The sequence below is a fragment of the Caloenas nicobarica genome, chromosome 1 (genome assembly GCF_036013445.1).
Source record: "Caloenas nicobarica isolate bCalNic1 chromosome 1, bCalNic1.hap1, whole genome shotgun sequence".
Classification (NCBI taxonomy): Eukaryota; Metazoa; Chordata; class Aves; order Columbiformes; family Columbidae; genus Caloenas; species Caloenas nicobarica.
Window position 1 is genome coordinate 176,994,920 of NC_088245.1, and position 17,937 is coordinate 177,012,856.

Below are 17,937 nucleotides of genomic sequence, written 5' to 3' on the forward strand. Positions count from 1 at the left end.
GTAGTGGTCACTACTACGACAAGAGGCAACCATGACAAAACACATGAAATTCCATCTGAAGATAAGAAAACACTTTTATACTAGGAGGGTGGTGAAACAATGGAACAGGCTACTCAGGTTGTAGAATCTGCATCTGTGGAGATGTTCAAAACTCAACTGGGCACAGGCCATGCTCTAGATGACTCTGTCAGCAGGGATGTTAGACTGGATTATCTACTTGCCAGCATTCCCTGTTGCTGAACAGTGCTTGCACAGCACCAAGCTTTTCTCTTTTTCCCATTCTGTCCCCCACAGTGAGTAGATTGGGGATGGGCAAGAAGGTGAGAGGGTCAGCTGTCATAAATTATAAAAGGGATATTCCACACTATATGTTGTCTTGCTCAGCAGTAAACATTCAAGGAAAGGAGAAGGAAACAGGGACATTAGTGGTTTTAATCTTTTTCTTCCCCATAAACTGTTACACATGCTGATGTCATGCTTTCCAAGAAGCGGTTAAACAACGGGAAGCAGTGAATAAATACTTTTTATCTTTTTTTTTCCTTCTTCCTTTTCCCTTTTTTCCTTTTTCTTTGTTTGCGCATACAGCTTTTTCTTCAGCTGTTAAACTACTGTTACCTCAATCTATGAGTCTTTTCATCTTTCTTCGGTTTTCTCCCTGTCCTAGGGGAGAGGAGAATGAGTGAGCAGCTCTGTGGATGTATGGCTGTTGGCTAGTGTCAACCCATTGCCCACATCTTGGCAACCAATGTGGGGCTTAAGTGGCTGCAAATAATGATAGACTTGATTGGATGCAAGACTGCATTTATAGTTACAGTTGCTCCATTTTCAATTGGCAGGGTCCTGGTTTAGTCACAGGGCTTGCTTTCTGTGCCCTGTATTGAAGTGCAGGGCTTGTTAGGGGCTGCTTTCAATTGTACAAACATAAGTGTAATACTGCCATTTGAAATGTTCTGTTGTATTCTAGGCGGCCTCTAGCTGCCAGTTCAGACAGGTGCAGGTTTTCTCTAAATCCTATGCCTAATTTGTCAGACTCCACATATGTCTCAGATGTCACATTTGAGATAAATGGCACAAGACAGCTTCATGTGGCCAGATGCATAAAGATGCACAAATTTTATGCATAAATTTTTATGCATAAAAGCATAAACACTGAATTTAATGTGTATATATTACATATTTTATTTAATCTGTCAAGATCATAATCGTTCTCATAAAATTAATATTAAAATATCACAAGTATTTTGCATGTCAGTTAAGTGTTACATCCTGGATTCACTTCATCTAACTTCTGCTAGCTAAATTTTAAGTGTTCAGGATACACTAGTCGTCTAAGCTCTCTTTATGATCCATGAAAAGAAATAGGCATTTCCAGAGGCAGTTAATCTCCTTTTAAGATTGATATCATACACCATAAGTACATTGCCCTGTAGAGGAGACTATTTCTGACCATGACTGATAAAAAAATCTAAGACTATTTCTGACCATGAATGATAAAAAAATCTAAGAGACTACTTGCACTGGAAATCTTGGTTTTAGATGCCAGAAGACAGGCAAGATGAATCACCACACATCTTGCACTTACCCACTTAACCACTCTTTCCTTTAGTTTGTTGCTAGTAATATGGGCATACTTTGACTGACCTGCCTATTACAAATCTTGAGGTGATTTGAAACTTGCATGAAGGAAAACTATTCATTTGTCTGAAGTTAGAAAAACCTTCTTTAAAATATTTGAAGAATAATTTTAACTAAAAAAGCAACCAAACAACAATGAAAAAGCCTCACCAATGACAACACTAGTTTTGCCCAGAGAGAACAATTTATTTTACATCATTAAGTTTACCAGCTGCCAGTGGACTGCAGAAAGAATATTTCAGTTCTCAGTAGTAATATTGTACATGATAAAATACAGAACAATTATTGCACCCACCACTGATTGTTCTTAAGCATGTACAGTCATTAGAATCTTTAGGATCTAATTGTTAGATAAAATACATGATAGGAGTATGACTGAAGGAACTCAAAAAGTCTGTGGGCTCTATGTGGTAGCTAGTTTTCTTATTAAAGTCAGTAAAGATTTGCCCTTGATTTCAAAACAATTACAATTAAAGAATGAAGAGTAGCATTCATTTTATATAGCTTTAGCTACCTGAAAATAAACTACTTTTCTTAATTTCATCTAAGTTATGCAGAATTCCTACCAAAAGATTTATTTTATTTTTTTTAAATCTTGATAAGATTCTTTTTAAGTTGAGACAAATATCACTTGAGAGAGACCGATTTCTTTCCATTGTTCAAAGAAGACTGAGTAACTTACAGAAAACTCAATTAAGATAGTTCCCACCAGAAGTACTCATAGCAAACGCACAGCAAAACAAACCCAAAACATCGAAGCTAGCAGAAAAGTGAGATAGAGTTGTTTTTGTAACATGTAAACAGTTTTCTGCTTTCTATCTATAAAATGTTACATTTTGATGTCTGTAGTTTATAGTAATAAACAATGCTGGAAAAGTAAGAGATGTTGAGTGATCCATTTATGCCCTGAGATGAGTGACGTAGAGGCTAATACAATATAATTCAGAGATGTGCTAGCCAATTAATATCCATGTTTTTGTTGGTCCCAGTGAAGCCTCATAGAAGCAGCAGTAACGCAAATGACCTTCTGAGAATGTCCATCATTTTCCAAAGTGGAATCTTATTGCAGATGACATAATAATGACTTAGCCCAACTGCTATGCCTACATGAAAATCTAAAACAAAAATCAGAATTTCACTGCCAGTTATTTGCATGGAAGTTCTCAAACTTTAACAGACTGGCAACTACCTCAATAAATTATTATTTTCCATTTTTAAAGTCTGTGGTAGTTTAACCTTTAGATGCTCTATTTCATAATTAATTCATGCACTTTATCAAACCTTTAGTTTTCAAATGTAATGTTTAGGCTGCATACATACCAAAGAGGGATCTTTGCTCTTTTTTAGTGCTATGGGACAATTTGTGATAAGAGTTACATACATACAACTCAAGAAAACACATGTGAGATTCTTTCCAATGCTTTGGTTTAACCGGAAGAAGAATTTGATCTCTCATTTTAATCTACTGCCACTTTGTAGGGAGAGGGAAGCTACGCTGACTAGAATGGTTTGGACTTGATGTGGTTAATAACACTTCTGATTTGCTCAACTGATTTTATTTTAAACTCTGCCAGTACTTTAACTGAAGCAAGCAACTTTGCTGCAGCTTTGTTTCTTGTGGTTCTTTAAGAAGCCTGTTCTCTCTAGTGGTTTCACATGCTTTTCAGTAGGGAAAAAAAAAAGCGTTAGCAGTTTAAAGTGATGTGAACTCGAGCAATCAGAAAAATATATTGGATGATGTGGGTGCCATTATGGAGAGTCAGTGAAGGATGAGGGTAATGAATCAATTTGATAAATTGTGATTGGACCTTAAAAAGACAAGGTAAAGAAATAAATCCAAACTGGTTATGGAATGTTCATAGTACCAAATAATATTACATTGAGGGTGCCCCTGTACACCATTCGATAGAGCTGATCTTACAGGGAGAGTATCACCAGGAAAAACAGAGTTAAAACGATAAATTAAAATGAAACCCCAAAAAACCCAAACAAACAAAACAACCCACAACTCTAAAAATAATGCACTGGTGACAGTGGAGAAGAGCAGCACATGCCACCTTTCACCTTTAAGTATTTCCTGTATTTCCAAGCCATAAATAGTCGGGAAAATTCAAACCTAATTGAAAATGGCTAGAAAAATAGATCTGTGGCTAGGGCTTTTGGATCTCATTGGTAAAAATGCTGTAAAACATGAGAGCCATTTACATTGTAGCCAAGTAAATGCAGCTGAGTAGCTGGAAAATGAAATGTCCTCCAATGCACCTGAGCATAAGATATGAAGGGAGATTTTTGTTAATCAGAGGGGAAACCATGAAATCCCTGGGAGTCCAGAAATTTACAGAGTTAACAGACAATGTTTCCTGGCTTAAAGAAGATGGGGTCCAAAGTGAGCTCAAGCCATGATCTCATCGTTATTACAGAGGTATAATGGGACCTGATCTAGTTAAAGATGTCTCTGCTCATTGCAGGGGTTTGGACTAGATGACTAGATGACCTTTGAAGGTCCCTTCCAACATTCAATAAATGTTAATATAAGGCTCAAATTATTAATAATCACTAATAGTTGCTAGGTATAGGGAGTTTCTTTCTCTACATTATCCATCGTGACTGCTGCAGTTTTTAACAGCATAAAATTCAAGAGCTCTTCCTTAGAAATGTGTAACAAAACATTATTCAACATCTCTGTCCAGAAAGCTGAAATTAACTGAATTAAGCTATCCAAACACAATTAATGTAAGGAAAGAAAAATACAAGGAAAGAAAAACACAATTGGCTAGATTTAGTTACATAAACCTGAGAGAACATAAGAACCTAGTGCTGTTTCCATGTCACAGGTATTCAAGATTTCTGTATGGGGAAGGCTGCCATAGCGTGGGAGATTTGCAAGGGACCCCTGTCCTATCTGGAGTGTCACTTGGTTGCTAGGCTACATAACTTTAAAAAAGGCATTAGGCAACTATGATAAAGCAAATCAATTTAACTCATTGAATAGGAGTACATTTTATAGTAAGTTGCTTAAATCTAGATGTCTGTATGAATGTCTGTCTGTCAGCTAGATGTCTTAATTCCTGTTATAGTGAATGGACATTTGGTCTTATGCTAAGACATTTTGTGTGATTTGAGATACCACAGGATAACCCAGCTAGCATCTAGCCTACCTCTCTAGTACGTGAAAGCACATGAAAGTACATGAAACTGTGTGGATTCTGTGTCATACCTCTGGGATTCATTAGGAAGTCCCAGATCTGAGACATTAAAGATCTGCTTCAGGATGAGTTAAATTCCTCCCTGTGGCTTCATTGCATATATCAACCAGGAGATAAACAAAGGTATCCAACACCACCTGAAATGCTCTGGGTTACTGGAGACAGCCACATGAGGCAGATAAATAGGACAGATGAGACTGATGACCCAAGTAGCAGCAAGAAGGTTAGTAGAAGATTGTAAGGCATCTCAGAGTGCTAAATGCCTGTTGAAGTTCTACAGTCAATGCCTTTTTAAATAACTCAATCAAAGCCTATGCATTTTGTGATTTTAGAGCATTCAGAGGCTCTTAGCTTCTGCTTAGACAGCTACATGTAGACACCTCAATTCTGGTGTCTTAATCTGGAGCTGAACTCCAGTCAGTAATGTCTCGAAAAACAGACATTCATCTCATAGTGTACACTGGTGGTGGTCAAAGTCTACATCCTTAACCTCCAGTTAAGCGACTGATAAAAGAACTTGTCTCTACATCTGATAGTACAGATTTTTGTTTCTTACAATAGTGCTGAATTTTCACGTTTCTCCTACCTCTCTGTACTGGAGGCAATTTGCATAGTGAGATTTCACATGAATTGCTGCAATACTTTTTTTTTTTTTTTTTTTTGCCAGTAGCCACTCCTGCTAAATGTACACATTGTTGATCACGCTAGCTGTGGTCCCATTAATCACCATTAACTGGTCTGCCATTAGGTATTTTTGCTAATTATATTCTCATTTAGCAGTTCCCACTAACCAGTTTAGTGCTAGCTGTCACCATTGTAGTTTACATAATCCACGTGTATACATGTTGCTAACTGTGATTTGTTATAATTTGTAAACTCTCAGCTAAAAGTAGCACTGGATTCCACATGTGATCTGCTGGTCTGTCTTTTACAGTAATTCCCTGTAATATTTTATAATGAAGCAAAACACAATTCAGTTCAGATTCCCTCTCATAACATCCATATTTCCCAAGCCTCCCCAAAACAAGAAACCCTCAACACAAACCAAACCAACCAACTAACCAAACAAAACCAAAACAAATAAACAAAAACTCCTCCCAGAAAGGTCAAAATTTCAGAATCTTCAGTGCGCAAGTTGTGGTGATTCCCTCACCTTTAGAAAGCTGGGCACAGCTATCACCCATGGTGTGAGCAAAATAACTTCAACACATATAATTTTCTGAGGTTCACAAAACATGTTTTTTTCACAGAGACTCCTCTAAGCTATTACCATGCAATTGGCAATTAACCTTATTCATTTCATTATAGCAGGTGCCCCAGATTTTCACTGGAGGCAAAAATGCTTTTGACCTAGTGGGATGTCATCTCAGTCTTCATCCTGAAGTTGCAAACAATTCATGTATTTTCATTTGGAGATGGAATAAGTTTTAAAGTAAATGCCTCTGAGAAAATGATTTTGGAATATGCAATATAGTTAAATTTATTTTGCAGGATGTATTTGACACAAGTGACAAAGTGTTGGCAATGGGGTGCTGCAGGGGTGGCCTCTGTAAGGAGGACCATGGAGGACCCACACCAGAAGATATTAATATTTCCTGAAGGACTGCAGCCCATGGGAAGGACTCACAGTGGAGCAGCGGAAAAGTACGAGGAGGAAGGAGCAGAGACAAACTCTTACGGACTGACCACAACTCCCCATTCCCCATGACACCTGCACTGCTCAGAGCTGAGGAGGAGGTAGAGGACTCCTGAATGAAGAAGTGGTGTTGAGCTTGGGGAAAAAGGAGGTGGGGGAAGTGGATTTTTTTTTTTGTCTTTGTTTCTCTCTATCCGGATCTATTTTATTTGGGAATAAATTAAATTAATTTTCCTCAAGTCGAGTCTGTTTTTCCTGTGATGGTAATTGGTAACTAATATCCCTGTCTTTATCTCAATGCACAAGCTTTTTAATCTTATTTTCCCCCCTGTCCTGTTGAGGTACAGGAGTGAGAGCAGCTGGGTAGGTGGCTGGAAGCCAGCCATGGCCAACTTACCACACAGGAATATAACATATTCTAGTCTACCAGCAACCTGACAAAATAATTATAAACTTGCTGAGATCTTTTGAGATGTAAGTATAATAATTTTAGATTAAATATTATTATAATATTAAGAATTTTCAAAAATTGAAGAGAAGAATCTTTTACAATAACAATGATTCATGGATCTGTAAACAACAATCACAACCTCCTGAACCCCAGATCTTGATTTTAGTTGTTATATTATTTTTACAAATGTAATAGGCATTGAGTTTTTAAACATTTCCATAATGATATTAAAAAAACACGTGACAATATTAGCATGATCTGTCTTCATTTTTTTTTTTTTTTTCTGTTAGGTCTCGTGAAGGCAAATCATTTTCTTTCTCTGTAAGCGTGGGGCACTTCCACATCTTGTTACAGAATTTACTTCAGGAATGGTCACTGATACCAGAATTTGCTGTCTGTAATTTAAGCAGTCAACGACCACATTTGCTTTATTTTATTGTTTACTAATTAATATATTTGTATGTTTTATTCACTGAAATAGGTTTTCTGGAGTATTTAGAATGATATTGTGATTCTCAAAGAACGGATAAAACTAAGCGAAACTTCAATCTTTGTAATGGAACAACGAAGTAAAACATTTAATAACCATATAAAACTCCAATATCTTATTGGATCATTACTTCAGAATGTGTTCATAGATGAAGAGACAAAGAGAGGAGCTTAAACTGATCCAAAGCAATATCATTTTCCTTAAGTAATTTATATTCATCAGAGCCAGGTATTTAAATAACAAACTAATGAAGCACTGGTGACTGAACACCTATTGGTATGTTTCTTATTTTTCTCCTTAAATCTTAATGGAGTGCAATTACAATTTCTTGTATTTTGTCTGGAATATGCATTATTTTAACAGAGAGTAGTGACAAGTAGCTGTGTCTGACTTCATAAGCAGCAAACTTACTGCAAATATGTAAATGAGGAACAACAAAGAAGAGCCTGGAGATATTAACATCTGTGTGAATGAAGCAACCATTTCACAATTCAGTGGACCTTAAACAAAGCAGACATTGAAATCTGCTCAGTACATGGGGTGGATTTTTAAATATGTTCAATTACTGCTTGTCGCACAGCTGTCACTAGAGCACAGCTTCAGTCACACCAGGGATTCCACTTTGACATTACCAGCATATAAAAATGGTGTTCATGATAAATAGTTTTCCAGCATAGTAAAATAGGCATTTTTCACCCATGTCTATGAGTTAGAGATCCAATAATACTTCCATGTCTCTGGCAATTTAGATGAGTAGCGATGGAGAGGCATCTGCTAGGAGCAAAATAGCTATTTTACCAATCAACTTAGTAACTATTTGGCTAACTATCTCATTTCTGTGTAATATTTAAGAAAATATATTGCTTTTGAGAAGAATATGAATTTTGAATGAAAGATAACTCATCCCTTTATGAGGAAGGGAAGGAGAAAGCCATTCTTCTACTTTCTGGAAAAGTAGATTTCTGTAGTCAACTTTTTCCACAGAGTGAAGTAGAGGATAGTGTAGGAACTGCTTATATTTTCAAATAGTTATGATTTTTACATTGCACTGAGCTGTAATAGTAATTTAACTAATATTATCTGTAATACTTATTATTGCTGTTACTGATAGTAATACTGGTATTCATCACCAGGAACTACATAAATATTTTTATATACGAATGCCATAAATTAAATTTGTGCATATAATTTGCTAGGATATTTCCAGTGTTATGTCATTTAACTAGAATAACTGAGAGGCAAGTTTTATTTTTGGTAATACTTTGGTAAACCCTTATGCCCACTAAATTATCTCCTTTAAGGATCATTACCAAATATTAGACAAGTAGTTTGAACAGGCAGTAATAAGAATTCCTAAATCCAGGTATAATTTTTTTATGTTTCTGTCTGACTGTTTTACTCACTCTTTTACTGACTTATTCCTAAGTATCTAATATCTTAACCACAAAATACTTCAGTGTCACAGCATTGCAGTGCCTGTCACTTAAACATCCAGTATTAAAATCAGCATTGACTAAAATGTATAAAATCTGAATAAAATGCATGAAAAGAATTGAGCACCTCACATGGAATCACAGAAGTTATCACACCAAGCGGGGAGCTACTTAGGTAAATAAGGAAGCACACACAAAAAATTAGTGGAGTTCAATTTCAGTAGATAGCTACAGTATCCTTTCTTTTTTCTCACTTTGAGCCAATGAAGCAACAGCACTCTGCTTGAGTATCTTTTTAGCTTTGAAAGAATGTTCCTGTTACGATGAAATACCACATCAAAAGATTGTGATCCACCAGTCATCCAGCCAAAATCATTATGTGATGTTTGTTAATCAGTCAGTAGATTCAGATGGGAGAATTTCTGTTTTATTTATGTCTAAAGCAGAAGGAAAATAGTTAAAGTAAATAATACTAAAATATAGTGGCACTATTTGGGTTTGTGGATTAATATGTCATTTGCAACTTTATAAACATAACCACTTTAATTGTAATTCACATTTTACAAAGAAATGTCTGCAAATGCAGGACTAGAATCTGTAGATCCTCTGGGTCACATTTGCCTTTTCAATTTTTGATCACCATTGTACACATTTTTACTCTGGGAGAACTTTAGTGTTGCAAGCTTGGATTGAGTCTTTCCTGTACTGAACTCTACCTGAATGTTGCACAGAGTGGAGGAAGTGAGATGCAACAAAAGATATTTCATACATTCTGGAAGATATCCTACTTGTGCAGATCAAACTCTCCATTGCTTAAGTTCATCTTTAAATTGCTGTAGAGTCTGTTGGCAGATACTGAGAATTCTTCTCCTGTGTAAAAGTTTTCAAATATTTATTGAGATTTCTATATAGTAGTTTGAAAAATGTGTGCATACTATTTTAAGTAAAGCAATGTATTATTTGGATTATCATTAATTTCTTAGCTCAAGATATATGGTGTGCTAATTCTTGCCCATGACATGATTTTGAGCATAACATTATAACAGATTTCTCTGGAAAAGAATAAGTTAATATAGACCAAAATAAAGCCAGGAAGTGATCTAATAACTAATCAATGTAAATGAACTAGTTTCTAGTGTATGCACTCAAATCCAAGTTCTCTTGGCTTTACCAGAAAAAAAACTACCTCCATGTATGTCTACACAGTCATTTAAAGCAGAACCAGACACTGTTCTCTGTACTGCAGATGAGGTAGCCCAAACTGAGTGCATTCATGCTTAACAGCATTTAGTCTTGTATACATGCCTATTTGACACTTTTTTTTTCCCCCTCAATTGCTTTTATGTTGTTTTGGTGTGGTTTTGTTTGTTTGTTTGTTTGTTTCTTTGAAGACCCTCAGAGTTATAGAATTATGAAATAAAACTGAGCATGTTTGTGACATGTTCTGGGGACATAAGGACATGCACAAGTATCTGTAGGAGTATATGAGGATGCAAAACCTTTTGGCAAACTTCTGAGGGCTGTGTAGATCAAAGGGAACCAAACATGGTGCAGTCTTGTTCACACTGTTTACTACAACTTTGCCTGGCAGACATTATGTCCCCAAAAGTGGAAGATATTTCTACTATGTACAACTGTTCCTTTCCTTAATTATTTTGAATATTTAGTAAACACTGTGTGGCAGAAAAAATATCCCACATAAATGCATCTGCAATGTTTCTAAAAATATTCTTAAAAGAAACAACAGGTTCAGGATATTCTACAGGTTCTACTTCATCCCTTTATGCCGTGTATGTTTGAATCAATAGTACTGGTGAAATACAGAATTCACAAAGTAAATAAACAGTTATAAACACACAAAAGGTAATTTAATTTAATTTAATTTTTTTGGAGACAGATAAGATCACAGCAAACCAGGAAAAAAAAATAACAGTGTGTGCAGTTTTCTCCCACCAAGTAGGAAATATTTTGAAGCAGAGAGGAAGCAGTATAAATTTCACAACACAGACTGTGAAAAGTGTTGTGTTGACATTAACACATTCCTTTATTTTTTTTCACCAGCAGACATTGAATGAAAATTATAGGACTTAATGTCATTAGTGTAAAACATGACAATTAATTGCAGAGCAAGAGATAATGCAATGGACAGTTCTTGCTTTCCTAATTCAGCCTCTGACTTTCATGATACTGTCCTCAAAAGTATTATGAAGGGGCTAGTCAGTAAGAACCTTATGAAAAAAAAAATGCTTTCAAGTTCTGTTGTTTTCAGGTTCTGCTAGGGGAAAAAAAAAAACAAACTCGATTGTGTGAGCAAAAGAGTAAGTTTGGTCAGACATGAGAAGAGATCAAAGTAATCTTCTGAAAGAGAGCTGTGATTTTGATAAGTCATCTACTTAAAAATTAACAAAAGAAAGGGGAAAAAAAGCTCATTTGAATATTCTTCCAGAAGCCTCTTGTTTAAAAAACTACTCAAATTTAGTTACAGAGAGACTCAAGAAAGGCTTATGTGTTATTGGAATAACATGGATAAATTAATACCAAAAAAAAGTCTGTGAAACAGCAGAGTTGATATGCATGCACATAATAATCAGCAAAATCACAGCAAAATGCACACAATTTATGTTCATTTCATTCAGAATTTAAATTTCAAGTTCTGAGTCCCTTCCCATTGAGAAGATAACTTCTGTTGTTGTGTAAGTTTCTCTGACTGTCCTCTCATAAAGGAAGCTAAAGGGAAGAGGTTCCATTGCCTGGCTCTTAAAAGGAGATCCAATACCAAACAAACCAGTATTTTTCCATCTCTGACAATATCTGTGGCTTAAATGTATAACAACTTACTTTGCAAATATGTAACAAATAATCTAAAAGCAATTAGAATGCTTGGAAAACACTAGGAAAAAAATAATAATTCTGAAATATTCATAAATTTAAATCTTAAGGGCTAATTTCAGCATTGTGGCAAAGAGCTGCAGAAGGATAGTTACCCACAGGTCCTTATTTCTCAATTGCAATACAGGAAGAACTGAGATTTTTGCTACACAAAGGAAATCTCCACCTAGAAAAAAATCTATTTGCTTATAGAAAGGTTCTGAACTTTATTCTATTATTCCCATTCTCCTTAGCTGTGCTGTACTTAACATAATGGTATCACTATTTCCTGGAAAGGTACTCATTAGGAGAACAGGAAATATGCTAGCATGACTCTAGATTAGTGATTCAGACATTATGTTGGGTGGCTTTCAACTAACTAAAGCACTGATTCTTTCAGCATTTGATCCCAAATGTACATCAAATAAACACTCAACTTCTCATTACATAGCTGATATACTCACAGTACTTGGCCTGCAGGCCCATTCTTTCAATGATATGTTTTACCTGCTTTCATGTTCAGGGCTGTCCAAGGATACTATTTAGTTCTTCATTCTTAATTTTCACCCCGCTATTTGGTGCTGGTGGTCTGCTCCTCTAAGATCAAAGTAGAAGACTCTCATCCTTGCCTGTTATCTTCTTTTCCACTATGGCAAGATAAAACAGGCTCAAGAGACAAAATATTAACACCTTCCTTGTTGGGAAGGTGTCAAAGGGTCAGTTTGGGATGGCACACGTTCTTGGCCTGACTATATTTTACTTCTTTTCAATAGAATATAAGTAAACACCTTGAAAGTACAGCTATGGAAGCATAGAGGTGTGTAGCATCATGACAAGTATTTCTCATTGAAGTTGCTTCCTTATTACTGCTTCCTGAAAGCTAAGGAGTGGGTATTTCTGACGGGCAGCTCAGGGAATAGCCAGTTAAAGAGATATTTTGAGCTCCCTACAAATCTCCAAAGATGAGGAATGTTAAAATTCCTATTGGAACATAGTGGCTATCTGGATAGGACTTCAGAAAAATAATACAAACTTCTTTGAAGCTTGGGTGTACAAAGTACACTGCTGTCCTGCTCATGACACATATCCCATCCTTGTTTCTCCTTCCTCATCTGTAATTACTGAAACAGAATTAGCTTTAGAGTATATTTTACTTTGATTTGGGTGCCATAAAGTACCATGCCACTGTAAACACAACATTCAGAAAAAAATTTTAAAAAATTCAGTCAAGTCAAGCAAAGTACTTTTAGCATCTGTCTTTGAAGAAATCTAACACAACTAGCATATTCCAGTAAGATTTTTTTGTTTTGTAAAATTCATTTTCTGATGGCAATCTGCTGTACTGAAAAAAGTGCACCTGCTCTACTCAACACATCGATAGTCTTTGATGAGGAAAAGTTTGAGCTTAATTTTATGGCGACTGTACATTTCTCAACAATAACTGATTCTGGTTAGGTCATAGCATTTGTATTTCTTGACCAGTCTGTGAGTGTTTGTGGCAAGTTAATGGTTAATGATTTTATTTAGTTTTATTAAATAGGCTATAGTCTTTAGGAAAGTACAGTAAAGAGAAAATATTGAACGATTTATGAACTGTGTTCTTTCAATCTTCTTTTACTAGAAGCAAAAAATTACATGGTGCAAATGTATACAGAGATCTGCAAAGAAAACTTTGGATAAAGTCTGATACAAAAATACTTGCTTCTTTATTTTACATAATAACAAAAATTGTATCTTACTGGTTCCCAGAGGTTGTGGATAAAAGATTGTAGTATTTACTTATTTATCTCTTAAATTGTATGTTGGAGAAACAAGAAAGGATGGAAGACTACAATTATTTCTCTCACCTGATTTTGAAAATCGTCAACATGAAGTTGTTCTGTATTGCATTTGTAAATACTCTCAATTTAGTGAATTGGTATGCAACCATCATACACAAAACAACGGAGCACTACAATAATCTTTAGACCAATGTTTAACATTACAAAATGATCCAATTTTTCCTTCTAAACAATTTGTGCATTCAGTAGCAGTCAATCAACTTTTGATGTGTTTTATGGATGTTATTTCTGTAATTCTCTTCAAAAAACTATTCATTCAATCTGTTGTCCTCGAAGAGAGTCGTAATTTTATTTGTGAAAGCACCAGAAAAAATATTTTCAGTTCCTGCCTAACAGTAGCCACTAATGTTACATTTTTTTATCAAGGAATTAGCATCCTTCGCAGCTCATTATTTAATCCTGTAGATTTAATTGTATTAATATTTCCATCTAGGTGGCATAGCACAAGATATGATTCTGTTTGAATGCAGCTGTTGCACTTGAAGATGCTGCCTGGCTTTTATTTGTAATTAAGATCAATATATGACTGTATGCCACATTTAATAATCGTACAGGATGCTTGCAAGGGTATTGAAGCAAGATCGATTGACCCGCACACATAAACATGCACACACACAAACATTCCCACAACCACATAATTTCTCTAAAAATAGAAACAAATCGTTGGAGAAGTATTTCAAAACCCTAGGTTGTGTCATCCCATCAGCTTTTGAGCAAAGCTCCCTATTGAGAATTCTAATTAAAAATTGATAATATTATATATAGTAGCCTTCAAAGTTAATCACAAAGATTCAAAGTTTTAAATGACTTCGCAAATAAGTATAACTCGTAGGGCCCTGAAGGATGAATTATATTCTGACCAACCTCTTCTGAGGACTCCAGCCACACCTATGCGCCCAGAGGGTCCATTTCATCTCTACACGGGGCCATCAGCCCCTTCCCAAACTATGTTGGGGGCACATCAGTCTCCAGCTCAGCCACAAACATGCCCCTGCCCAGCCATGGAGCCCCACAATCTGAAGCTAAATCCATGGACCCTCAAATCCTGCTGTTCCCTGACAGCGAACTTAGGTTTTCTTGGCCCGTGAATTGATGGCCATAGAGCCATGGTCTCTGACCATGAGACTACAAACCCTCTTCAGGGACCAGCTTGTCCTTGGGCTCTGATCTCCTTGCACTGCTGACCATTGACTCAACCCCAGGCTTTGAAGCTAATCCCTCTTTCGCACTCAGGTCTTTGGAGCTTGTCGGGTGGCCTCAAGTTTCCTGTGCCACAGCCCTTTCCTTGATTGTTATCCTTGCTCTTACTTCGCTCCCTGAAACAGTCCCTTGAAACACTCACCCTGCCCACAGCCCAGGACCTCATTTCAGCCCCCCAGGACCATCAGTGATGTCTCAGCAGGACCCTTCTTCACCTCCCAATAGCCATGCCCTGCCTAGTCATGGGTCCCACTAAACTAGGATCACCTGTGGACCCACATCCCATCCTGGTCTTGGCTCATCCCTATCCTGAGACAGTCCCATGGGTAGCTGCCATGCCATACAACCCCCGGCCTACTGAGAGCAGCCAGCCCTGTGGTGCCGTGACAGCCAAAAGATACAGGATCCATACACACAAAGCCAAGAAAGAAAAAAACATGTTAGTTAATGTAATAATCTATTCATAATTGTAACTCTTAAATATCAGTTAATCACATCATCATGTGTGGGTTAACATGGAAGATTTTGACTGCTTGTGAATCTGGCCAGCATATATGATGAAATAACAAGACAGAGCAATTATTTGTGTCTTTCTGTCAGAGCTGTATTGCTTGATCAAAATACGCCCTATTGTTGTATTAAATACAGACTATAACCTTCTTTTCCTCCACATGCTTGGAGATGATGTCCAGAATGAGCTGTTCCATCACCTTTCCAGGGATGGAGGTAAGGCTGACTGGCCTGTAGTTTCCTGGGTCCTTCTTACCCTTTTTGAAGGCTGGAGTGATGTTGGCATTCTTCCAGTCCTCAGGCACCTCTCCTGTTCTCCATGACCTCTCCAAGATGATGGAGAGTGGCTTAGCAATAATATCTGCCAACTCTCTCAGCACTCATGAGTGCATCCCCTCAAGGCCCCTGGATCTGTGGATGTCCAGTTTGTCTAAACAATCTCTAACCTGATCCTCCTCAACCAAGAGATAGTCTTCCTTTTGCCAGACTTTCTCTCCTATCTCTAGGGTCTGGGATTCCTGAGGGTTGGTCTTAGCAGTAAAGATGGAAGCAAAGAAGGCATTCAGTAACTCTGCCTTCTTTGTATCGTCCATCACCAGGGCACCCTCCTCATTCAACAGTGGACCTACATTTTTCCTAACCTTTGTTTTGCTGTTGATATACTCGAAGAAGCCCTTCTTGTTGTCCTTGACATCCCTGGCCAGATTTACTTTCAAGTGGAGCTTGGCCTTCCGTACTGCATCCATGTTAACTCTAACTGCTTCCTTATATTTTTCCCAGGTGATCTGTCCCTTTTTCCACATTACATAAATATCCTTCTTCCACCTGAGTTTTGACTGGAGCTCCTTACTCATCCATCATGGCTTCTTACTCCCTTGACTTGATTACTTCCTCATAGGGATGTGTCGGTCTTGAGCTTGGAGGAGGTGATGTTTGAATATTAGCCAGCTCTATTGGAACTCCCTACCTTCTAGAGCCCTATCCCATGGGATTCTTCCAAGCAGGACCTTGAAGGGGCTGAAGTTTGCACTCATGAAGTCTGGGGTTTTAGTCTTACTTGTTGCCCTGCTTACTCCACGCAAGATTCTGAACTCCACCATCTCACAGTCATTGCAGCCAAGGCTGCCCCCAACCATCTCATCTCCAAACAGTTCTTCTTGGTTTGTTAGGACAAGGTCCAGCAGCGCGCCTCTCCTCCTTGGCTTCTCCACCACCTGTGTCAAGAAGTTGTCATCAACGATTTGTAGGAGCCTCCTGGACTGTCCATGCTTAGCTATGTTGCCTACCCAGCAGAGGTTAGGTTGACTGAAGTCTCCCATGATAACCAGGACATGTGATTATGAGACTACTTCCAGCTGTCTGTAGAAAGCCTCATCAACTTCCTCTTCCAAAATGTTTAAAATAATTTTGTTAATATTTTTATTGCTTTTTTGATAATATACTTTAACATATATTAAATACATTGAGTTACAATTGATTTTAACATTTTGAAATTTTTGCAGAGTTAAGCTTCAAATTTATTCATGAACCATGTAAGCATCTTTCCCTTCTGTTCTCCAGAAATGAAGCAAAAATTAAAAGATCTTAAGAATTTTAACTGGGAGAACTGATATGTAGTTTAGCAATGTTATCTGTGTGGAAATATTATTTGATAATGATGAAGTTACAAAGTCTTATCCTATAGATGGTAGAAAATACAGATTTCTAATTTAAAACTTCAGAATTTCCAAGCACTCCGGTTCTGCTAAAACCATAAAAACCAAATGTTTTTCATCTGTGGGTATCAGAGGAGTTTACAAAAAGGCAGCCTTTATCATATAATTGAAATAATTGATTCGGAGTTCTAAATATTACTATATTCTCATAGGTAAAACAAAACAAAACAAGACAAGATATAACATATATTCTATGTTATGCCTCTAAGTAGCTGATATTAAGCCTCCAACATCTAGGACACGGTAATAAGATGTTAAAAACGGTGTGTGATAGAGGCCGTGATATACAAATGAATTAATATTAAAAAAAATAATGAGAAGATAATAGACTAGATTTATCAGTCTTGTCTACATTCAGTACTCTATCTCAAACAAATTTTAAGTGTTTGGACAAGCCATGAAACCCAAAGATTAAGGTCTTAAGTACTGTGAGAACACCTTAATGGAGTGAACATTACTCATTAAAATTGAATTTCTCTTTTCTGGAAAAACAAATGTTCTGCTAAGCTGGAAAGGATTTACTGATAAGGTACTCTCCTATCTGGGTGTTAGTCTTTTCAGGGACTTTTATTTTGCCCCATTGCTTCATTCTAGATTTAGGACTATGGGAAATGATCTTGTGCCTTTTGCCTCACATCCTTAAATCAACCTAATATTTGTATCTGTCCCTGTAAGCAAACATCCCAACTCTTATTCATAGAGTTTGGTTAGCTTTTAAAGTGTCCCAAAATGTCCATCATGTGGGTTTCAAATATGCAAAAGTTTAATCTTTGTTTCTTTGTGTAAGACTCAGTAAAAGAAAATCCTATTATCCTTTTACTCTAATATATTTTTGGAAATAATGTCTATGTTAATAATGATGTGTCTGAGAAGTACGAAAATATTATTTTATAAATTATATTAATGACTCAAGGGATTTAGAGGAGGTGCTTTGGGTTTAACTTTTTGAGTT